Here is a 25,013-nt window from a genome sequence, read left to right as displayed (position 1 = left end):
GCCATGTGTCACTGACATGTTCATGTGAAAATTCACAATGTGCTGACAATCCAGCTCTCCTAGTAGCATCACGTAGTCCAGATAAAGTAAAAGCCCCAAATAAAAGGTGCCCCTGGGATATGTAAAAGTTGCTTTGGAGCAAGAGATGAAAATATTGCTGGTACAAACTTCACGGAGTCCAGCAAACAGACCAAGTTCAGAAACAGGCAGTAACAGACGTGCCACACAACCTCATCCACCCAACAGGGTTTATTATCCATGAGGTCAAATGCAGCAGGTATATTTTAAATAGAAAAGTAGATGAAAGGTAAAAGCAAGTTCAAACTGTCTGAATTCAAACAGAAGCATCCAACAGCTACTGAATTTCAATGGGATTTATGTGGCTGCTGCCTTCAGACTCCTTTGAAAGCTTTATGAATAACTACCACCCCAAAACGTGCTCATATACAAGTAATTTTCTTAACTAATTATCTTTAAATCATGTCCGTTCAGCACTGTTAAGCCAGCTATGACCACATATCTGGTGGCAGAAAATTTCAGAACACAACTCAAGTATGCAGCTACAGATATGTCTTAACTAGAAGCAGTATAACACATCATACGGATGTTTTCTTTAACTACTTCCAGAAAGTTTCTCAACAATATTTCCCATAGCTATAGCAGCTCCGGGGCTGGCGTGCTTATTTTAAATGCTTGTTCATATAAGGCTGGTAGAGATTTGGCAAGTGAGAGATTAAAACAGATTAAGAATTGTAGAACAAAACCAAACATGTTGCATGATTCTCTGTCCTTTGAATCTGAAAGCACTGTTAATGTTTTGATCTAAAAGGATCTTTGGGAGAAGTTCTCTGGTCCTGCACTCTCAGCTGTACCCTACCTGTGGTTAAACAGCAGATATCAGCCACCTGCAAGGAAGCTGCTGGAACCCATCCACGGGCTGCCCCTGCAGGCACATCTCCTTACACAGCAAAAGTTCCCAGTGCTAATTGTGCATAAGGATACACAAGTATTTTAACATAAACAGCTTCCAGAAGAAATGCTGCTACCAATGAAATAACAGAAGAACTGAGCCCTGCCATTTGCAGCAGGGCTCCTCCCGTGCCTTTAGCACCTCTCCGTACCTGCGTGTTCCTGTATGTTATTGCTGCAATGCAATCCTCTATTGTATTCCCTGATCTTCACGTAACAGCTTTCTGAAAAGCGTTCTGTCTATAGACATTTCATCTAAATCTCAAAACGTGTTTGATAGAAATTCATAGGAAGACGTTTTAGACCATTTGAAGATACTGGCGTTTGTTAATTTATTCCTACAAATATTATGCTAAAATTTTCTTCCCTTCCCGAATCCACAAATTTGTAAGGAGTTAAACCTGACGTCTGATACAGGCATGATTTGAATGGCCCTGCCAAGGAACCTGTTGTATATGCTTTATATAAGATTAGAAGCAATTTTAAATATGATTTCATGATAGTCACTTAATAACTACTAAGATTTTAACATAATTAAGGGAAGTTTGATCCTTTATGTGCTATTACTTGGGATTTGAATGAGTTAGTATTTTGCCATTGCAGTGGTCCTCCCTCTGACTTGCCTTGCACACTGGGGCTGTTGCTGGAGTGGTTTGCAGGAACAAGAGTAGGAATATCTCCCTCGAGAGTCACCTAGCAAAATCCCCTGAAGCAGAGTGAGGCGGCTCATCATTGACAACAGAAAGGCAAAGAATACACTGCTCTCCAAATCATCACTCTGTGGAGATTCACAATCTAGAAGATGTAAAAGGACACGAGGAAGATGACTTTTGTATTGCTTTAAAATCATTGATAGCAAAGGCAATGCAATTGAAGCAGCACTTGCCCTCAGCAAATTCTTAAATGGCCTTTAGTATTTTAAGAACAGGGCAGCAAAGGAAAATGTCCAGAAAAGCAAAATTCATTCAATATACTGTCTGTAGGGATGTAGCATCACTGCTTGAGGTATTAACGGCAATCTCAAAAATCCTGAAGTACGATACAGATGGTATCATTGAAAGTCACGCACTGTCTGCCCCAGTTAGCTGCCTTGTCCATTTGCATGACTGGAAACAGCTTTGGAAGGCATAAGAGGTCACACTCATTTCCGTGGGACAGATTTCCAGTTCCAGCAGTCAGGTTCCACTAGATTTGTGCGTTGTGGTTCATAAGTGACCGACACAGAGAGGACTGAAGGACTTTGGGTGCATTTCAGCTTTCACTTCTGTGAATCACCAGGAATAAAAGTAAATTTAAACAAGTACTTTACAGCTGTAACAAAGTTTGCTAGCTTATTCCTTTGTTCATTATTTTCATTTTCTGCCGCTTGAGTAAATAATTCATGTTCCATCTTGCTTTTCACAGTCAAGCTTCCTTTCTTCCTATTCCCATTCCTTCCTACACAACTCTTTCCCTTATCCTCCATTCTCCCATATAAAATGACTTGCAGCACAAAGCAGTAGGTAAGTTTTCCTCAAAGACTTCAGATTTCTGTGTCTCCAAAGTTATTTTCTACCTTTGTACTATCAAAAAAAAAAAAAAAAAAAAAAAAAGCTGTTGCCATATTTTGATTCTAGGAAAAATAGGAAGGCTTTCTTGACACTTCTTAAGAAAACACCTAAGTGTTGTTAAATAAAGTAAATAAGCCTTAAGTATCTTGTGGTGATGAGGCAAAAATATATATCAACATTCCTGTGTGAGTCCAGTGTGACTGCCAAGGTCCCAGTTCCTCACTCAGCACATCAAAATAAGCTGCCTGAAAGCAGAACTATCCTTGCCGGAATTTGCACCACCGTATTGAACAGGAGGACAAAAGCAGGAGTGATGTAAGAATATCTATCCATCCGTCCATCTTCCTGCTGACAAATGCTTCGGGCTGGACGTCTGAGAGGATGACACAGACACAGCGTAAGAAAACTTTCCTTGGCAGGACTCCAGCCAGCTGATATTTCTGATTTTGAGAAACCGCACCAAAGGTAACAGAGCAACCTTTCCATTTCAATTTTTCATGCTCCCATGCGTGCATTTTTTTCATCTTGTTGAAGTCTCACCCACCCAGCCCAGCCATAACGCCGGCTGTAAGCCTGGAACAAAGCATTCTCATCGGCTTCTCCTGCTGGAACAGAGTGAGAAGCGGTGGAAATGTGAAGCAGGCATCGGTCACAGGCACGGCACCTCTCGACAGCCCCAGCTGGCCCTGCTGACCCTCCATCAGCCAGCCTCAGACAGTTCCCCACCCCGCTGCTATCAAAATCAGCTTTGCCAGGGTGCTGCTCATGGCCAGCTGCTGGGGAGCTCTCAGCACCACCCCGGTGCTCCCAGCCAGCTGCGATGGCACCCAGCCCCTCTCAGGCTCCAGCTCCTGCAGAAACAAGCGCAGGACACAACAAAGCACACAAGATCCAGTGCTCAAAAAACTTCTGGGTTAAAAGCAGCCTGATAAATCACATTCCTTCTATGCACACATTTATTCCCAGCACTCCTTCTCTGGTGGTGCCCTTTGTGGTTGAGGCAGTACTGACAAATTCTGGGTTTTTAGTTCACTAACCTGATAAAGTTTGTGAGACTGAAATGATTTTGTGGTTATACAGTGAACAGGCAGTTTGGGGCAGTTGTTTTCTCTTGTCCCTGACAGAGCTACAGCATAAGGTTACTAAATACCTTTAGGGTTCTTTTTTTTGCTCAAGTCTCTGTCAAGGTTATGAAGCCTTGTAACACTTATCTGGAATTTCCAGATGTCCCTCTGTACCCTGAAACGCTCTTTCAGATCAGGTTTTATGTCATCTGGAAATCCCAACCACATTCACTGCAGGTGCCAGCAAGCTATCTGAGAGGGGCACCCGCAATTAAAACTTGGTCTCTAGGAGGTGCTGAACAAAACCACCGTAATTCATTTCTCTTAGCTTCAAGGACCAAATGAAAACAAAGGGCTTAATTCAACTCTGGAAGGCAAAATAGTCCATTGACTTCAGGGGGAAGCAGAGTTGAAATTAAAATGGGATTTTTAAACTGCTATGGACCAGATGTTTTGTATTATGGCTACAATAGCTTCTGCAGGATATTATCCGCAAAGTCCTTTTGGGATCTTGTGCAGTGAGAGATACTATATAAACACTGATATTAATTATCCTGCTATTGTGAATGCTTATCAGTGTTCTGAAATTTCAGATGTCTCATGTTAACATTATGGCTTTTAAAATGTGGTTTACATTAAAAACAAGTGGTTTTGCTTTCAGTCCCAGGAAGTACAGAACAATGATCTAAGTAAAAAGGGGACCTACTTCGACTGGAGCATCGGTTCAAGGAAACAAAGCAGCTTGGGGTAACCTTTGCACCAAGCCTCACAAACCACCCCTTCCCTTGGGGCTGTGAACATGAAAGGCTTACATAGCTCTACCTGTACATAATTCCTGGCAATGCTGTGAGTTCACATCCCAAGACTTAAAAATAATAATAATAATAGTATTTTATTCATACATACTCTAGTCAGCTACAGATTTTCTTCATTACTTCTAATTCTTCAGCTATATCAAACAGATGCCAGTTAGCACTAAATGCACTTTGAGCTGTAGTAACCAGCAAATTCTCTAAAATATCATTTACAACACTCAGTTCCGTTAGAGATCAATACTTTTCCCATAAATCCCACCTATTTTCTTAACTCTGTAGATCCCTTAAAATTCGGCAGTTGTGCAGCCGCTTGGTGAGCAGTTCAACAGCTGCCTCACATTAAGTGTTTTACCAGAGTGCCACCTGGTGGGGCTCTGGAAGCGAAATCTTTCCTCGGTGGTTGGTTGGGCATTAACAGGCATTTTGGAGAAAGCAGTAATGCGAGCCCTGCCTTCCAGACAAGAAGAAAATGGAGAAATAGGATTTTTGTTCTTGAGCATTGCCTACAGTCTCAGCACATGGGAAGAGTAAGCGTTGTTTCCACGCAGTGCAGTGGCAGCACTGGGCGTACTGGAAAACCATTGGGCTGCAATCATGGCAGGGTAGAGATGCACAAGATACATACAAATATTTGCAAGTGTTACTGCCTAACATGTTAACGCTATTCAAGATGTGCTTACACAGTGTGCTAACAAACAGAAGCCAAGCTTGCAGGTTTATTACTGCTTGTGGTGCTCTGCACTCACCTCCAGGTTTTGGTGGTGGGGCAGTCCCGAGGTACCCTGCCTGTGGCACTGCAAGCTGGGGAGCAGCTTGGCCATTCCTGGTTCAGAACTAGAGCCTAGAAGCACTACTGCAATCTGAACAGTGATGGGAGTCAAGTCTTCTATTCGTCTTGGTGTTTGGGTGCTAAACCTGCAGAGGGGCTGATTAGTTCAACTTTCAGCCCTTCAGTGGTTCTTTCTAACCACTGTTTTAAGCACGCTTGTGTCTGCATTTTCTTCAAATCAGATCACTTCAGAAATGAATCTCCTTGTCATTTTCACTTAATCCTTTTAAATTCATGTTGCAGAGCTGTTTTTGAAGGGCTGTGTCAATTACTTTCAGGTAAAACCAAACCAGATGCATCCAGCAGCATCCTTTGTGCACTCCAGCTGCTGCTGTGAGTCCACAGTCAAAGACGAAAAGTCTTTCCTGAGCACCAGCTGCTTCAATCTGCAGTTCCACCCTTTCTGCATTTCACAGAATTTTTACTTCATACAGTAGAAAAAATCTAGATAACATTTCCTTATTATTATAATATTGGTGGTAGGTAGACTGTTGGACGAGATGGTCTTGGAGGTCTTTTCCAACCTTGATTCTATGATTTCTCCTTTCATACTTCTGAAAGTTCTGAACTCCAGCATTGCAGTTGCTCATTTTGATGCATCATTTGTTCTCATAAATCACAAAAGATAGTTCATTACACCTATATTTGAATCATGGCAGTGCCACTGCCTACATTTTCTAAGCTATAAGTTCAAGGGAAAAAAAATAGTGATTTTATCACATACTCAGTAATGGAATCTCTACGCATCTGTCCCACCTCACTCAACATTATTGTTCCTCTCATCATTGCTATGAAAAATCATCTATCCAACAGACACATTCAAGTCTTTTGTGTAGCACTGGGCCACAAAAACAACAAAAGTCAGTTCATAGAGGGGTTTGTCCCAGTTACTATTATTCCTTTCTGTAGGCAATTCTTCTCAGCACAACTTCTAACAATGAGAGCGTCAGCCTAGTATTGAGAATATCGTGTTTCACTGTACAACCACTGCAGATGTCTTGCACAACCTTCCCCAAATATGTCAGCATCTGACTCAAATCAGTATGCATGGGGTAGCAACACTACTTCCAAACCTCACAAAAATTAATTTATTTGTGACTGGAACATTAGAAGCTGTAGCTAACCTGGGAGATCAGTGGCATCCTTCCAAAGACCTTTCCAGTAAAAGGAAAAAGGCAAGTTCATGCATTAAACTGGAGTGCTTCTTGGTTTTGTGGATTGGTACGATTTTTGTTTCGGTGGAGCTCAAGACTTACCCGAAAGTGCATCTAAGCACTGGAGTGGTGCATTTACCTGATTTCCTCTACTACACAGAAAACCTCATCTTAAATACAGATTCAGAGATTAATGTAGATTAACTGAATTAACTGAACCTATATTCAAGTGGTTCAGTAGGAGCCACTCTCACCACAGCTCCATCCTAGGAGCTGCCTACAGAAGCATGTTTCAGTGCTAAAAAGGCCTGTACACCATCTAATTTTGTGGGAACAACTCCTTGAACTTAAATGCCAGCTCATTTTTCAGTACCATTCTTTACTGTCAAAGAGAGAAGCCAGGATCAGCTGTCCTGTTACCTGTGACAGCATTAACACTTGTGGTCAAGACAGCAGTCATTCTGGACTTAAATTGCTGCAGTCTAACAAATATCATCCCACAGCTGATTACTTATCTGAATAGGGCAAAGCAAAGGCCATTAAAGGCATATTGAATTTGGCATGACCAGATCCACATATCACAATACAGTAATAAAAGTTTGAACACACAAATGCTCAGATTTTAACTAAATTGCACCAGTACAATCTATTTGTGAAATATACAAGCAAGCAATAACTATAAAAGAGAATAGCCTAATTGTATAAATATTGATTTTAAAAAAAAAAAAAATCATGCTGTATCTCCATCAGGCACTCATCTAAGGAGAAAGGAGGCATTCTGAGTACCACTCTAATAGGTGAAATCTCAGCCTTCAGGCTATAAATCAACTTCTAATTGTTGCAGACTAAGGAGGGAGTTTATGTAGAGATTACTTTATGCTCAATTCTCTGAGTTTTCTATTGATTTAAAAGGAAGGTCAAGCTCTAGCTGCCTGCTCCAGGGTTTCCTCTATGAAACATCTGTGTTTGATCATTGCTAGGTAAAGAACAGAGAATTAAGAGAATGCCTAAGAGAAGGCATTGAATCAGGAGCAAGAAATAGGAACCAATAAAGTCTGTCCTTAAGATACCTGTTGTCATGATTTAACATGTAGTGAGAATAAGTAAATACAAAATATAATATCATACATGCAAGTCTTTCCTATAAAGGGATTCAGTCTAATTAAGAGCAGCAATTAGTAAAATGCTGTATGGCAGGGCCAGGCTGAAATCCCAATGAAGTCAGCTTGTTCGCTACCAACAGCACAAGCAGGACTGCAGTTCCTTCCCTGTAGGATGTGAATCTGCCCCATAGCGTGCTGCAGGGGTTCGTCTGTCCCCTGCACTCCTTTTCAAGTTACAGTCCTGATGTAAAAATGGCAGTTATAAAGGATGGAAGGCAGGAGCTCCCTGAAGTAGCTCATCTCAGGGCTGCCCTGGAGATCATACTGCAGTTTAGCGGTGCCCTGAAGGTAAGACAAGACCAAGCAACACCAAGCCTTTGATCTGAATGCTCATCCTGGGCTTCTGCAGTCTCCTTTTGGAACATGCAAATTGTGACTCCTGGCTAAGCCCAGGATCAGTGTGGCATTTCCAGAATGGCTGGTATAGGGATGAGTGGCACCTTCCTAGTGACTTTTGCTGTCAAAACCTATACCCCAACATCTTACTGCATACCAGCAAGATTTATTGATACCAAAACACTCCTCTGCCAATACATTAGCCTTTAATTGGTCAACACTGCTCAAATAGGGACACCCTTTGCTAGCCTTTAGTTATAATGGGTTACAGGATAAAGAGCTGAAGTACTTTGGTGTCCCAGGCCTCATTTTATGGACTTGCCATACCCTAGGGTGAAAAATGGCTCCACATAATTCAGTTACTTTATATTGCACTACTTAAAATCAAGCCCAAAATACTACAGTTACAAATCCTTAAGAAATGGGTGAAAAAAAAGACATTCTACTCACAATGTTGTTGCAGCAGAGATCACTTCTTTATCCTGTTGACATCCTAGCTCACTCCCGATGTGGTACCAGTGAGGGTCTGACTTCATGCACCCTGCCTTTCCAGGTCTATCCCCACAGAGCAGCACACAGCAGCTTTCACACTGAGCTGCCCTTGGAGCCTGCGGGAGGTGATGCCCAGACCCCTGACCAAGCACAGGCAGTAGTGACAAGGCCATGCTGACTGCACATAAAAGTAGCAGATGGAGCAAAGAGCAATTGCTGTAGGTACAGATGTCTGCCTAATGTTGGAACAGGCATAGATAAATTCAGAAGGAAGCAGACACTCACCTCAGATCCATTAGATTAGCACAGTGCTGGATTGCCCAGCATCGATACCCAGCAGCACCACAAAGAGCACAACTCATCACCACGTGTATAAAAGTGCTTATGCCAGTGATACAGACCTTTTGTCCATAAAGCAGACTAATGTCTGACTGGTATGAAAAATGAAGCACTCAAACCCATTGCAGAAAACAAGTAATCTGTCATATATGCTCAGGGCCCAGGACTAAATACTTCTCTGCTAGAAAAGAGATTTGCTGAATCTAGAATATATACATTATGCCTGTCTTTTACAGCCCTGTGACAGAGCGATTGCTGTTGTAGTAGAGATGAACCTCAGACTTGTTCTGCTCCCTCTTGAAGTTAGGGACTACCTGAAAACCTCCATAATTCCCTGAGGAATTATAGTTCATTATACTATGAGCCTTCTGCAACTCTTCACATCAATTAAGTGTAGAGTTCTGCTCCCTAGCTTTAGTGGCTAGTTGGCATTCTTCAGAAAGAAATGTAGCTTTCCCAAGAGTTTACATCCTGCCTGTATCCATTAAAACTGTGTGCAATGCATGCATCTAAATGGCTCCGCTGTATATAGGTTGCTGTTGCCTGTCAACCAAGATTGGATGGGATTAGTATTTAATCAGCATAGTTAAATGGCCCTCTTCTTAGGCATCCAGCAGCAGTACATGCACACAACATACAACAGGATTGGAATGGAAATGCTTGCACTATGACAGCTGAATTCCCCAAATTCAGGCCTGGTTACAGCGTGTAAGAACAGATGCAGCACCAGAGCACTGAGCACTCACAGCCTGGCAGGAGCTGGCTCCGATCTCCCTATTCACACCCCTTAATGAGTATCACATTAACCAGAACCTACTCATGCAGAAAGATGTCTCTCATCAAGAGTTAATTATTAATAGATAAATTCAATAGAGAGATTTAAAAAAAAGATAGGATTAATTTAACAAAAGGTAAGATCAACCCAATTCATGCATTTCAAACGCAGATCCTCACATTAGTCTGTCTGGCTCCTTAAGCATTTCTTTCATGTCTACTGCTACACATCTGAGTACTCCATCATAACTTGGATGCTGCATTCCTCCTCCTATTATCTGGACGTTAACTTCTTTAGGAAGTCTTAGCTTTGGGGCACACTAACACTTTGCTATATTGCTGGTTTTAAAACTGTAAGCTCCTCCGAGGAGCAAGAAATAGCAAGTTGCAGCATCAGGATGCAGCCCGTGTGCCTGGTATGGGAGATTTATACCAGCAGAACTTACACTGCTGATCCAGAGGAATAAAGCCAGATCCCCAGGAAGGCAAGCAGGGCAGACCAGGGATGGGACCAGCTCCGACCAGGAGCGGATGGTATCAGTCAGGGAATCAAGTCAAAAGCCAAGCCATGAAGTCCACCCAAAGGTCAGGGTCAGGATGGGGTCCGGCAATCTCCAGGCAGGTTCACACCGGTGATACAGGCACGGGGTCCAGGGGGGAAGGTAAATGCACAGGGTCTGCCTGTGGCCAGGCACTGTAGGGCCAAACCCAACACACCCCAGGACAGCCCAGGAAGGGGCTGAGCCCCCTCACTGGGCATAAATGGGCTCTGGGCCACCAGGTGCAGGGAGCAGGTGAGGCTGCTCAGGGCTGTTAAGGCTTATTAATGCCCTCAGGGCCCTAGCATGTGGGATGCATAAATAAATGGAAAGGTTGCTCCTGTCCTAAAGAGCCTGTGTAGCTGGGGGAGGGCTTAAGGACAGGGTAAGGTATTGGGTTTGGTTTTTTTTTGAGAGCTAAATGTTGATCCAGTTGCATGTGATTGCAGACACTTCCCAGTTTCAATCATTTAACCATTGCTTGTTCCTGTAACAACTTTTCCAGAGCAAATCAGTAGAAGATGCTAGTCAAAGCAAAATGTTATAAATTATCAGGAAGATTTAACTCTACTTTTTTTCTGTAGATGCTGCAGAGCGATGTTAGCCTTTCCATTTCTGTATGGAGAAGTTAAGTTTGTTTGCTGAGAACATAATTGGCTGCTTCTCCTCCTGACTGGCAACATCGTATTTCAAGAATCCATAAATAAATGCTACTAATAAAAATAAAGAGACACAAAGAAGCCATCTCATTAATTTGCAGTGAAAGGCCAAAGAAACCACAAATTGTAGGATGGCTGGTGCCATTTCACTTTTACAGGTGACATATAAAAAGCCTAAAATAAATGTGCTTTCTTTTCAAAGAAATATAAAAAAATGATTCCAGTGTCAGTATCTTCCCTGTTTCTGTCTTTCCTTCCTTCCTTTAAATGTTTCAAGCTCTAAATTTGTTCAGCAACTAGGAAAATACTTGTAAAGCCCATTTAATATTTACAGATATTTAGTGGCAGGAATAGCAACTTCCTTTTACATTTCCCAGCGGACGCTTCATGCTTCATATTTCAGCGAGCCTGTCACAGCGCATTACATCACTCTGGGAAGCCGAAATAAAGATGAATCATTTGTGAGGCTCCTGTATCTCCTCCTGGTCAGCTTTTCCAATCGCATCAGAGTAAACTGATAAAGAAGCAGACGGCTCCCCTCATGATGAACAGATAAGGTTTCAGATGTACTGCTGATGGGCCATTTTTCAGAGAAAAGGGGCTGGCAAGGGAGATGCATCCAGAAACTGTTCCAGCTTTGAGCTCTTTCCCCATCCCCTCCACTTTCCCCATTGCTGCAGCAGTGCTTAGGTGTCCTGCCCACACAAGCACCCCCAGGAGCTGACCACTGCTCACGCTGGGCACCAGAGAGGAGCACCACGTGGCATGTTGGAACGTGGCATGTGGCACATGGCATGGCTAGCCCCAGCCGGGCAGGGCTGCAGGAGGTTTGGATCCCTCCAGCCCCCATGCCCATGGCCCATCGCCGTGCTCCCAGCCAGCTGCCATCCCACTGCCGCCTCTCTCCTGGCAGCAGCCTGTGACGCGCCGTGCTCTGCAGCGTAAGGAGATACTCAGCTTCTCGCCCATGGTGCTGTGGATTTAGATATTGACTTTGGGGATCAAAAGATGGTTTTAGCTGATAATATCAGAGGGCCAGCTGAATAGAAATAAGGAAGAGGGTTAATCCTGAAGGCGAGGCGCAGCAGAAGCAGCTGGGAATACCCGTTTTTCGGACACAGAGAGAACAAAACATTTTGGTGGCACACCACTGGCCACCCTTCTGCCTCCTCACTCCCATGTGTGTCAGCCCCAGCCCTGGTGTGCCCCCAGCACAGAGCTGCCCCTCCAGGGCTGGCTGTGCTGAGAAGCCGGGCTGCTGTGGGAGGTCCACATCTGCTTCTGAGCTGCCACAGATATTCGCAAGATCTGGGGTCCTTAGGTACTTTGGCCCCCTTTAACCAAATTTTTAAATTTGGGTGAGTGTTTCTGGTGGGATGGGAAGCAAATTATCTGTAGTGACTGTGAATATCAATATGAGTTTTGAAAGGAGGAGAACAGAGACATGAAAGTATTACTAGAGGAATTATATGGACAGCAATTTTATATCAGTACAAAGGATCTTGTATAATTATAATTTTGGAGTTGGACTCAATGATCCTTGTGGGTCTCTTCCAGCTTGGGATATTCTCTGATTCTATAATTTTCCTTTACAGATAATTTAGTTTTCACTACAAAATCAAAAGTTCTTTTAATTGCAGAGAAGGGTCTTCTTTAAAAAACTATATAAAGTTCTCTGAATCGGTATTAAAAATGCACTCAGTTTAAAAAAAAAAAAATGCTGTTACATTTTTGTTCTCTGTAACACAAACACAAACAGCTTTTGTATGTGTGTGTGTGTTTTTTGTTTTGTTTTTTGCTTTAAAAGTAGCATGTAATTAATCATGGATAAGCATATGTTGCTGACTTCTATCAAGGCACTTGATTTATTTTTTTGCTTCCTTAAAGGCAAACACTGTTTATGCCAAATTATAGCAAAAGTTTATGTTATAAAGCATGCAAAGTAACTAGATAAATCTGCAAAATTAATAACATATCTGCCCATGTTTTGACATTGCCAACTTACAGCTTGAGCTAATTTCTGCTGAGGTTAGTGGACACTTCACCCACTGAAAACAACAGAAGAATTACTGCTGCCTCCTCTGGAACAAACAAAACCCCAGTCCCAGCATATGTGGTAGCTGCTGTATATCAGGAATATCACAAATCAGCGTGAAATTGAAGCAGTTACACTGAAACTGTAATTTCTTATCCATGGTTTTCCTCGTATATTTGAGTTGCGTGTCAGGGCAGGCGGAATCCTGCTCGCAGCAGCAAAGGAGCAGTGCCGGCTGTGTGTGATGACAAACTGACGACCTCAGCTGAACCATATAGAGGAAAACATCAGTTGTGCAGCCCTGTAGAGACCACGAGTGGGCAGATAAACCCCTTTCACCCACACCTGTGCCTCGGGGACATCCTGGAGTTAAAGTACATGGACTGCTGGCATCGACAATGCACGCAGTCTAAAACAAAGTAGAAATATGCATGTAAAAGTTCAATATATAATGTGAACTTCTGATTTCTTAACATTTTCGTTCTTGAGGTCTCGGCACAGCTCTGCTGGGTACCCGCGGGAGCTCTGCAGAGCGCCATGCCCCAGCAGCCCGAGGGGACACGCAGCTCGGGCCGTTTCCCCTCCGACACGTGGGGCATAAATCAGGAGGGGGACGTCTGCGTCCAGCTGGAACGCCGCTGCGAGAACATTTCTCCTCTCTTCTATTTTTAAGGGACAGAGATTGTTCTCTAAGGAGTGAACAAGAAATATGTAAAGAATCATCCAGGCTCACTTACGGAATATTTTTTCATTACTATCTAAGGCGAGGTCTCTGTATGATGTTGTCAGATAGTCAGATTTTCCATCTTCTGAGCCAGACCTTTCACTACTTTCTCAATCAAAATTCCAATCGATCTGTCATTGCTCATTTTAAGTAAATACAATCAGATTAAGGCCAGGTTTCAAATATGAGTGAAAGCTCTTTGGAGGATGGGTTACCATGTGCAATGCTTGCCCGTGTTTTGCTGGAGAAATGCTCCTGCTGATGGCAAGTCCTGGTTCTGCTTTCAGAACATGACTGCTGCAAAGAAGCACTGAGGGAACATCTCTGGGGCACGCAGTGTGCCAGCCCTGGGGACCCCCCCGTTCACCCCACAGTGTGGCACCCTGTGGAGGGGGCTTGTCACAGCCTTGGCAGTTTACTCGTCTTCTCTGCGTTCTTCAGTTCTTTCAAAAATGAGGGCAATACAAGCTCACACAAGTTCTCCAGACAATGCAATCTGTTTTGACACGCATGGCATGACAGGGTGGTATAAAGCCTTTCCCTTACTGCAGAGCTGTCAGTTCTCTTCTGCAACCTGTGATTATTTTTACGGAGTATATTTTAATATACATGTTATGCACCCCAAATGCTTAGAGATCACCTGCATGCCACTCTGCCGCAGGCATTTCCAGGCTGTGGCACCCAAGCCCCCTGTACCTGGTCACCTGTGATCCTGGTGTGCCCCTACATCTGCCCGGAGGTTTGCGTAACTGGAATTAAAAATGTACGAGGAGCAGCCCTGGCATGAATGTTAATCACCAGTGGTTCATCCTGAGAAACATGCTGCAAATCCCTTTGAGCCCTGCCTGTTTCAAAGAATAAGAGAGGATTAGGGAGAGACTTGCTCAGCTCAGTTTGTTTTTACTGGAGCAAAGTTCCCCACTGGCTGCCGGCAGCCGAGGAAGCGAGCATCACATTTACATACACAGCCTTCCACAGGGAAAAAAAAAAAAAACTGATATCGCAGCACGAAGTCGTAACACGCCAGATGGCATTTGCTGCTGGCTGCACAGCCTGTGCTGCTCGCTGGGGGCTGCCAGTGGTTGGGGCTGAGCCGTGGAGCCCCCAGGCCAGCAGCACAGGTACCAGTGTGGGCAGCTGCCTGGCCCCCAGCTGCTGCAACGGGGGGTGTCGGGTGCCAAAGCCACCGCAGAAACATTCCCACTGAGAAGGAGTAAAGGGCTCGGGTGTTTTCACCTGAAGGATGACTTCTGGTGGCTTTTGAAGAGGTGCAGATGCAACCAGCAGCCCTCATCCCCCAGAAGAAGCACATTGGGTCAGATCTCAATGAGAGTTTTGCTTTTGTCTTCAGGGACATGGGACTTCACCTGCAGGAGATGGTGTGAAAAAGAAAGAAAAAAAAGAAAAAAAAAATGTATTTTAAATACGGCCTTTATTTTCAGACAAGCCCAAGGGTCAGAGAATTTTGCTGAAGGCTCTGACAGAAAGAATCTCACTTTTGTTTTTGGCATCCACACAGAGGACTCCACGTCTCTGACAGAATGGCTTAAAAATCAATGTAGGAAGATTTTTTACAAGAAATTGTAGCCCAGAGCCCCCCAACATCAGGACCATGAGCAACGAGTGCAGGTGCACAGAGACCTTGGTCACCCAACACTCCTCCAAGCTCCCACTCGTGGGGCCAGGTGGTGAGGAAGAAGCCAGAAGAAAGACCCAGACCCAGCTGGTCCCTTCCGTAGCCTACACACCTCTCTTTCCTCCAGAGAACAAAAGAATTAATATTTCTTTTCTTCCTGGTCCACGAGGCTTATAGGCAGCCTGCTTTCTGCTTATGACACCACTGAATTGAAACCAATAATAGAGCAAAGGCCACACGAGGTGAACCAGCGTGATGTGGTCTTGAGCCCTTACGTGCCTGATCCAGTGAACTGCGGCCCTGTTGTAATTGAGATGGAGGAATTTTAACGCCAGCTGTGGAAAGACCTAAAAAATTACAGATACCGGGCTAGATTTAGCTGGGATGCTGACACAGCACCATGGGGTCCTCCTGGGCAGGACAACTGATGGGTGGGCATAGGGTCCCACCAGCTTCCCTCGCCTCCCAGACAGAAATGGCTCCCCAAAATACTTGGCTATGTGATTTCATGTTTGCTCAGAGGTATTTTGTACACACTTCTCATGAATATTTAGCAATTTACTTGGACTTTTTTGTAAATCAATTTTAACCAAGTGGGGAATATTTTCATAAAACTAATTTTGAACTTGCAAATCCAAACGTTCATGCTGGAAGCCTCATTAGAAGAATTACAAGTAATATGCCATTAATGTGTCCAACAAAAAGAAATTAATTCTGCAGATGAACTACAAATGAACTTCAGATCAAGAATTGTCTGCAGAAATCACACTGTGATGAATAGAAGAATTGTGAATACTGGCAACGCAGGGCGAGAAAATGAGGTAGAATTTATTGAATAAATTACTTCTGTTTTTGCTGGAGTTGCGATCAAGAGATTGTTGGGCTGAGTCTGCCATTAGAACTTGTTCTATTACCGTAGGAATAAACAGGTTTTGTTTTCATTTCTTGACCTAGCATTTTCAGCTATGATTAGTTTATTTTTCAAGATAGTAAGGATGGGACAGGGATAGATGGGACTGAGAGCAACATCAGGCTAAAACCAGCTAGCAAAAATTAAGATTATTAAGAAAAAAAAAAAAAAAATGAGATCCAGCAGTGTGTTTTTGATATCCTGATTTGTGCCTCGCTCTGGTGCAGCGGGACAGCCCCTGCCCTTCCACAACTGCCTCCCTGTGGCCCCCCACCCATGGGTTGTGGCTGGTGCCCTTTCTTCACTCAGAGACTTCAAGTGATAGAGCATCTCCTTCATTGCTTCACTCAGAGAGGAGGTGAGGAGTTTCTTGTTGAAATGCTGAAAAGCTGAGACGTGTGTGCGCTGCCCACCAGAGAAGGGAGCCCTCACCAACAGCCAGCCCCAGTGGGTTCCAGCACACAGCTGTGATTTGCCTCAGACACCACCAGGAACGTGGGAGCACAGACCTCTGCACAGGGACTCGCCACAGCACTTCTGTTCCTGTCAGTGGCAAAAGAACAACGTTTGGCTCAGGAGCCCGCTCTGTGCCCCATTGGGGTGTGTTTTCGGTGGGAGGTCGGCACATCCCTTCCTTGGTGGCAGGGCTGCAGCCAGAGCCAGGCAGCCTCACTGCGGGTGCAGGAGCACCAGACAGCTCAAAGTGGGCACAAACCCTCTGCAATCAAGAGGAAGATGTTGTCTACAATTTTAATTGCTATCACGTGTTTCCCTGCATTTCTTGCACAACTCTCTAGATGGCGGGTGCTACCTTGCCTAATGGAGTTATTGCAGAGTATTTCCTTATTACTTGGGTGTGTGCCCCTTGGTTCTAATTTACACCTAAAGGATGAGCATCAACAGATAGATGTTGTCATTTGATCCATACAGAGGAGTACATCGCCATCCATATCTCTTCCTCCTTTGGCCAGACACCCTGAGGAAGGGGTGCTCCCCACCAGCAGCGTGCAGGTGGCGAAGCCAGCCCCGTGTGCAGTGAGCAGCCCGCGGGCTCACGGGGACGCAGCTGAACGGCCCGGCTTTGGGGTTTGTTCGCCTCTTTCTCTTCAGCTGCTGAGGGAGTTCCTGACCATAGTGTTATTCCGCATCGCTGCAAACTTGACTCTTGTGTATCTGGTGATCACCCAACAAATAAGTAACCAGATGTTGTCCTTTCAATTATGCAGTTAAGAAAGAAAAAAAAAAGAAAAAAAAAAAAAAAAGAAGAAAAAAAAAAAACACTGGTGTTCGATAAAGAGACGGGTGAAAAATAGCTCCAGTTGAAGTTAGTGATGATCCTGCTTTGCTCAGAAGACTTTGCTAGCCTACAAACGCTTTCATAGATTCCAGTAAGATGCAATTTGCATACGAACATTAGTCCAATTTCTGATTTCTCAAGATTTATAGAAAACCAGTACTTCTGAAATACAGAAACAAACCTGATAAATGGTTCTTAGCAGACTGGCAAACAAATCACAAATGACATTATCACAGTTCGTATTAAATACCTGCTTGTTTGACCACCTCAGCAGAATTATTCAGGGGTGAAGGAACTGTATGCCCATGACTGGACTCACAGATTTATGGTCAATGTCTTCAAGTGATGAAGGAGATCAGGGGTGTGTGTAGCAGTGCTGATACTTTTCTGAATCCACTGGAATCAGCTGCCTTTTGTTTATTACTGAAGACTACGTCCTTGTATTTCTGCTCTGTACAAAGCGTGTACATACACACAGACGTATCTGTGACCTTCACAGACGTCACATCAACAAAGAGCAAGGTTCAGTGAAAAACAAAAAAAATGAAGATAGTCATTTCAGATCTGGAGTAGATCAGTGTAGGGGCCGCCTGTGTTCCCAAGGGGGGTGAATCCCCTTGTCCTGTCCAGCAAGCATCACTGTGGGGGGTTATGGGCTAGGAGCTCTGTGTGCTTGCACTCATTAAAAAGCAAGGGAAATAATTAGTAATTAAAGAACAGGGAACTCTGAAATGGTCAAGAACATGTTTTTCGATCTTCCCACTTTTCAAAAAAAATAAAAATAAATAAATAAATAAATCACTGCCTGTCCCTTTTTGACTTTGCAAATATAAACTGAGATTCATGGATGAGGAGATTTCAAGCAAAACTTAGTTCACTTGTGAACATTTCACACTGTTCTGACCACAACCTGTGCTTTTGCTCTCTTTGAGGGTTCCAGATATAGTTTGGGAGTGGCTGCAGTTCTTCTTTTAACCTAGAAAATACTTGAAAAATGACAATTTAATACATGGTTTAAGATTTTGGACTGTCTTCATATTTCTCATCTCTGAGTTTACTTAGCACTTAGGCTACCAAAATAAAATCATCCATTATGTTTGAGATTTTTATTACCTCTTAATCTAATGTCCAAGAGCTGTTAAAAGAAACAGTGGATTACTGCAGGCAGCAGGATCTGAGCGCATGCCGAGCAGCACTGGGGTGAGGCTCAGCACGCTGTAAGTCACCAAGAACTCGTGGGGGCATCTCCTGAATACGGCCAGCAGCTCTTAGATTTTGAAATAAAGCAGACAGGTGATACCTTGAAATTAATGTGAAACCTTTACAGCCCAAGAGTCCCTTTCCATATCGCTGTGCAGGGCCTCTTCAGCACAGCAGCGCTGAGATGCCAAAGTCTTTTGCTAAAACTCTCCATTAGTGTGTATTTACTTCCAGAGAGCAAAATACCTCATTATCACATAAGAAAATAAATCCCCATGCCCCAAGTGGTGGAGGGTTGCACAGGTAACAAACTTCCTTTGACAAAATCACCTTCCAGATGCCTGAAAGGCACCTGGGCCATGTTTTATGCCATGCATCATTTCAACTTTAACCTATTAAATCCCCACCAGAAATGATGAAATATCAGATGTATGAATGCATTAGTATGCATTAGTTGCTCTGAAACAGAGCTGGGATGCTTTATAACATACATTTACTGCTGTTATAATCTGTGTCATTCTCAGGGGACAGAGGACTTAAAAACATCAGCCAGTACAATACATGTGATCTTGAGGATAAATGTTAGAGATCACAGCCAGTGTGGCACTTGTCTTTTTCTTTTTGTAGGCCGGTGTTCAGTTCAAATCAGAACTAAACACCAAGGATGCCACTGGAGTAGGAAGGAGTTAGCAGCAGGTGGTGTTGGCAGGTAACTTGCACTCACCATCCAGCGTGTTACCAACCTTCTGGTTTCCTTTCTTTTAATTGTGTAACCAACTTGTTTCCCTTCTCTTGATCATGACTTTTAAACCTCAGCTTCGCAAGTGTGTTTTATAATTTAGGTAATTAGGTAGTGTGTATGTGCATCTCCATATACACGCATGGTTTTATGCTTAGTTTGACTTTAAAAATAAAGACAGAGTTTCCAATGCTGCAAAATTCTACATGCATTTTAACATAGGTAATTAATGCCATGGAGATCACTGGAGGAAAACAAAATGCTTTCCTGAAGAAGACGGGGACAATCCATCTACGTTACCAAGTCAAGATTAGGCAGAGATCTTTGTCATGTAAGTGGTCAGTTGAGAAACTTCCAAGTAAGTCAAAATTACTGTTTTTTCCAGTGTCCACTTTGTTTTCAGTACAGGTTTGTTTATGGGATTTTTCAGAGCCCTTCTGGAATACTCAGAGGTAGGGTGTAGATTAAATGGAGTAAGATAAACACAGGTTCCTTCAGTTCTTGTGTCAAAAACCTTTTTGTGTGGAACTCGGTGAATCTGGAAAGCCTGAGCAAACACACGCGCCAAGGGCCTCTGAGCAGCTGCCTTAGCCTTGCAGTGCTTGTTGCCTGCATTAATACTGCAATGATTTATCTCCTGGAGAAGTTAGGTTCTCGATGGATTGCAGAATGCATCTGGACCGGTCTAATGAGCACATTCTTCACCATCAGAGAGGCTGTGGAGGGCTTACAAATATTTTAGACATGATTCACACAGCCAAAAGGTCTTGTTTACTGATATGCTATTTATACCTAGCTCAATTAAACCTCTTCGGAAAAAAAAATAAAATCAAAGATTCCAACACTGGCAGTGCTGTTGAAAGTGAGTATCACCTCATTTAAAAGGTTAGAAAAACACCATTAATAATTCTGATAGTTTCTCTTGGGCATATTTATGTCCTAGTCTTTGTCTAACTGCACCAGGCATCCCATACGGTGTGGTTCTGACGGCAGACAAGATCAATTAGAGTGTAACCGTGTCCCGGTGGTGCCCAGTCGGCCCAGCCTTCATCCCCGCTCCTGTGGGCTGTATCCAGCACGGAGGGGGGATGTCCATGGTGCGTGGTGAGAGGTGGCCAGCACGCAGACCACGCTGTGCTTGGGGCGGCCACATGAGGCTTACAGATGGACCTCGGCCATCTCCTGCAGGCAGCAGCTGGCAGCAGGGGTCCCGCATCAGGGTACTCCCAGGGCAGGGACCTTTCTGGTGCTGAAAGACAGAAGAGATGGAGGATGCCCACCAGAACATTTGGACCACACTCTTGCCGAGGCAGCATCCTTCCTGGCACCTGCAGCTCCACCGCCACGCTTCTGTTTCCCACCTTGACCAGTACCAAGAAACGATGAAGGGAAAAGCCTCGTGGGGAAATGTTTGGGGCAGTTCGAGTCGTGCCATGTTTTGCCAGCATTCCCTTCGACTTCCTTAATACATCGCATAGATTTGAAATACTGCACGAAGGCTGAGATAGAAATGTTAATCTTAATGATGAATGGGGCAAACGTCAAACTTTTTATTGTCTCACACATGAGACACTCGGGGTGAGCGCACCCGCAGACAACCAGGCGCCTGAAGGCACCGCGGCGCCTGCTGCCCAGGGCTGCCGGGGCTCCTTCGGTGCTCTTGGATTTGGTGCAGTGTAAGTAAGGTTTCTTCCCCATTTCACATTGGTGTATATAGCCTCTTTCTGTAGCATAAACCAAGGTGTCTCCTTGCACGGTGAAGCCATACCTTGTTCAGCCCCGCAATGAAGAGAAAGAAGCCTGTGATATAAGCAGGAACGTTCATGTGGCACGTGCAGCGAGCACTAGCAGTGTTGGCATAAAATATTCAGGAATAAATTAGTGGTGGAAAGTAAGGACACAGCCTTTATGTAACATTTTTAAATGATGCGCCCATTAAATAATAAAGGTTTTGATCCCTTAATACACTATTAATAAATTTCAAACAAACATATCTATAAGAAAATATAATTCAGTCAAGTGGAAAGCAGACTAATGTGGATTTAGAAAGAGTGCAACAAATTATAAATTCTTGCTACTTTATCAGCATTACAGAGTAGTATTAATTTTAAAAATAGCTTTTAAAAACATACATGGCATACCATAATGGAGATGGCTGTGTTTCAATTCATCATCCTGATGACTCTTTCCACAGCAATGAGTTATGCAGACGCGCCAAGCTCTGTTTTGCAAATATGGCATGCACCATACTGCAGCTGAAAGTTAAAAAAAGCAGTTTTGTCTTTTGATTCAGGATTGTGCTCTGCTGGGACTTTAGAATATGAATGGTTACGGACACGCTCTGTATGTGCATCAAAGACCAGGATGCTCCCTCCTGCTGTGTCTCTCCCAAGGAAGCAGCATCCCAGCAAAATTTCCATTGTTCATCATACCCGTAGCAAGTCGGAATCAGACCATTTAATACACATTTTGAGTGATTAAAAATAAAGAGGTTAATGGAAAATGCTAATGTAACAGAGTAGCTCCTTTAAAATACTTTGCCTATAAAAGTTTTCAGTGCTAATTGGCATGAGCGTCCTTAGAACGGTGCATTATGTCTGTCTCAGTGATGAAGGAGGCAGTTGCCATAGCAAGGAGTGTTTTTATTGACTGCTTAAAGGAAAGAAACGCATAAAACCATAGCCGAGGCCAGAAAATGAATTAGAAAAATCCCTGGGTAGCTCTAACTTACACTCGAGCTTTCTTTCATTCTTTTATTATTATTTGACTGCACAGTTCTCTACTTCTCATAAAATGGCAATTATAAATACACCAGAACCCAGTGACCCTCAGAGGCACAGGCCGAGCTCTGCCATCCCCCCGGCTGGGGGGTGCTGGGTCCATGCACCCCCTCAGTCCTCGCCTTGCCCAGGTCAGGGCAGCCCCCAGCCCCGTCCCAGCAGCGTGGAAACAAGCAGGGGGCTTAGGGCTGGCCAGCACGGGCAGCAAACCTGTCCGTGTGTGAGTGTGGGACCGTGCTGTCTCTGCCTGTCCCTTCCTCCTCCCTCCTCCCAGCAACAACTTGTTAATCTGTCTGCCAGTTGCTGCCTTAATGTGTTCCCTGGTCACATTTTATGTTATTTAATAATATAAGAATACCCCTAAATGTAATCACCATTTACTGGGTACCTAATTCAACCAAAAAGACCAGAACTCACTAGAAGGCAGATGTTTTTCTCTATAAATATTAGAATAATGCTCAGACAGTAGATCAAAGTATAATGATAAGGTTAGCAAAACCATTTATTTTATTACCTTATCATTGTAAAAATGAAATTTGTCCAGCTAGAAATGGCAAACTCCATTTACCTGCATACTGGCCTCTTCAGCATCCTTCCTCCAGACTTCTGCTCTTGCCTTCCTTTCTGCCTTCCTACCGGTGTATTATATAGAGCTAATCAGTTGTTGTCACCTGTTGGGAACTACAGCAATTTAATCTGTCTTTATGTTCTTTTATGCCAATATCCATTTACGTGGATTGCACACTGCATTTTCATACTCTTAGTCAAATGAGCATCAGTTGCAAAATCATCTTTCTTCATAATGCTTATGTAGCACTCTGTTTCCTCTGTTGTTTAGGTGATTAATGGATAAATTCTCCTGGAACTGCGCTGTATAAAATCTATATAATGACAAGTTTGGGGAATCTCCTTTGCCCAGATTTATTTCCACATGCTGTTATGCAACTGGGAGCCGTAAATCCGGCTTCCCGTGTGACTGGTAGCCACATTTTGAAATCACACTTTCAACGTGTATGCATGGCAGGTTGTGATTGCTGCACACACCATGGTCACAATCAACCATCACAAGCAATTCATTTTCTTTCATTCTTTATTAAATTTTCCCAGTACTTCATATGCAAGTTCAATATCACTTGCATATCACTCCTCCATATTGCAACTCAGCCATCATTTGATAGTTCCGTAAAAGGATCTTTAGAATTCCTAATCCCTGATAAAGATGCCATGGGCACATGGTGCACCCACTGATTATAAATGCATTCTGCAGGTCCAATTCCATGCCACACCAGCTCTATAACAGCTCAGATATTGTCTGTTATCTCACACCCAGTAGAAAAGCCTGATTCAACATCAATATCATCTTGTGCACGCTGGCTAATACAACAGGAGTTTAACTGTGCATTCACCCTTGCTCTATATCAAATCTATATGCTGGGTCCTGTGACAGGACACAGACTCTGTATTAATGGTCGTGGAGCCGCTGCCTGAGAGCACATTAAGTCTGTTTGCATAGCATCTGATATGCTTCAAGCTGTAACATCGTTCTCTCATTTTTCCTATTATATTATGATCAACTGCTATTATTTGAGAGTATTTCAACTCCATTCATGATGCATACACAGAAAAATGTTCTGCACAATCATTCTGAGGGTAAGCTATCTAGCTTAAATGAAACAAGATCATTGCTGCTTCAAGCAAATGAGAAGAGACTTTCTATTTTGCACATCACTGAGCTCTACATTTTGGCATTGTTTATTTTGCTGAGCCTCCTTTACAGAATTAAAATATTAATATACTGGTGCTATTTAGGTAGTAACCAGAGTATGTCTCTCATTTATATTAATTTCCCAGGAGGGAGATATTTCAAAGACCCAATCAGAGAACAAAAGTAACTTTATCTTTTAAACTCTTGAAACATCCTCTCCCACCCAGACTTATCCACAACTACAGACTTCAGTGCTGTGTTCCTCAGAAGGCACCAACGCTGTGCTCAGCATGCAACCTGCCCACAAAGAAACCACCAGGGAGGTCACTTTGAGATGCCCAAGATGCAGGGAATGGTGTCCCCGTGAGAGAAGTGGGTCAACAGCTCAGCAGAATCCCACACCCGGCCTGGACACTGCTCTGCAGCTGCAAAACCTCAGCGTTAATGTCACCTCCTGCAGCCTTCTGTGCTTTTGTCACCACTGCTGTGGGACCAGGGAAAGAGTCTGTGCCCCTGTTGCCAGCGTGTCACCACAGCAGCTGGCCAAACCTGGCTGAAAATGTGAGGGCTCTCGCTGGGACGTGTCATTTCGGATGTGCTTCTCTTGTCCAGACTCACTTTGGACAGAGATGTGTTTTAACAACCCGTCCATCCTGATGCCGATGCCGACCATGAGCTCCTTACAGCAGCCCTGAGCCAAAAGAAGGCAGATTTTGCAGTGACAGCTCTAAAGAGTTACAGCGCCTTAAATCAAATTAGCAGACAGCATCTGAGTGGGAGCCTCTACAAGACGAATGAGCCGGCATTTTTTAAAGAGTAACAACGAGGCAATAAACAAGATTAACACAGAACTAATGGATGAATGGAGACAAATTCGCAGAATGTCCATGTAATGTCAGAGGGGGTTGCATGCCAGACTTTTGGCGAAGTGTTTGAGACAGGAGTAGGTGGCTCGTACCTACTAAATCACAGGCATAAATCCTACGCTGCGTTAGCGGAACATGAATGATCTACTCCAAAATGAACGGGGAAAAGGAAGGGAATTCACTGTTAGGGATAAAAAGGGCTGCTAACCTAAGCTGCCTTTTTATTTCAGCCAGGTTGTGAAAGGCATTTATCTGCCTAATGAAGCATTTAGGTCCGTGCATGGCGCTCAGTCCCCCAGCTTCATAAAGATGCCCCCCAAAGGTGTCCGTACACTGCAGTTGCCACAACAAGGGCTGACATAGCTGGCTTTGGAAACAAAGGAAGTTCATACCAGCAAGTTGATTCCAAATTTCATACCAAAACCAAGTCAAGGGGAA

The 25,013-nt window shown here is 43.7% G+C and overlaps 1 long non-coding RNA gene across 1 annotated transcript; it reads right to left on the bottom strand.

Moving 5' to 3' along the window:
- Positions 1-12,957: 12,957 nt before the first annotated feature.
- Positions 12,958-22,779, bottom strand: LOC119718312 (uncharacterized). The gene is made up of 3 exons (XR_005269274.2): positions 22,573-22,779; positions 21,366-21,479; positions 12,958-14,809 (listed from the first exon to the last, which is right to left on the bottom strand). It is a non-coding gene; the product is annotated as an uncharacterized lncRNA (long non-coding RNA).
- Positions 22,780-25,013: the final 2,234 nt, after the last annotated feature.

Source organism: Anas platyrhynchos, chromosome 13 (assembly GCF_047663525.1).
Source record: "Anas platyrhynchos isolate ZD024472 breed Pekin duck chromosome 13, IASCAAS_PekinDuck_T2T, whole genome shotgun sequence".
NCBI lineage: Eukaryota > Metazoa > Chordata > Aves > Anseriformes > Anatidae > Anas > Anas platyrhynchos.
This window is presented reverse-complemented; position numbering and strand designations above follow the sequence as displayed.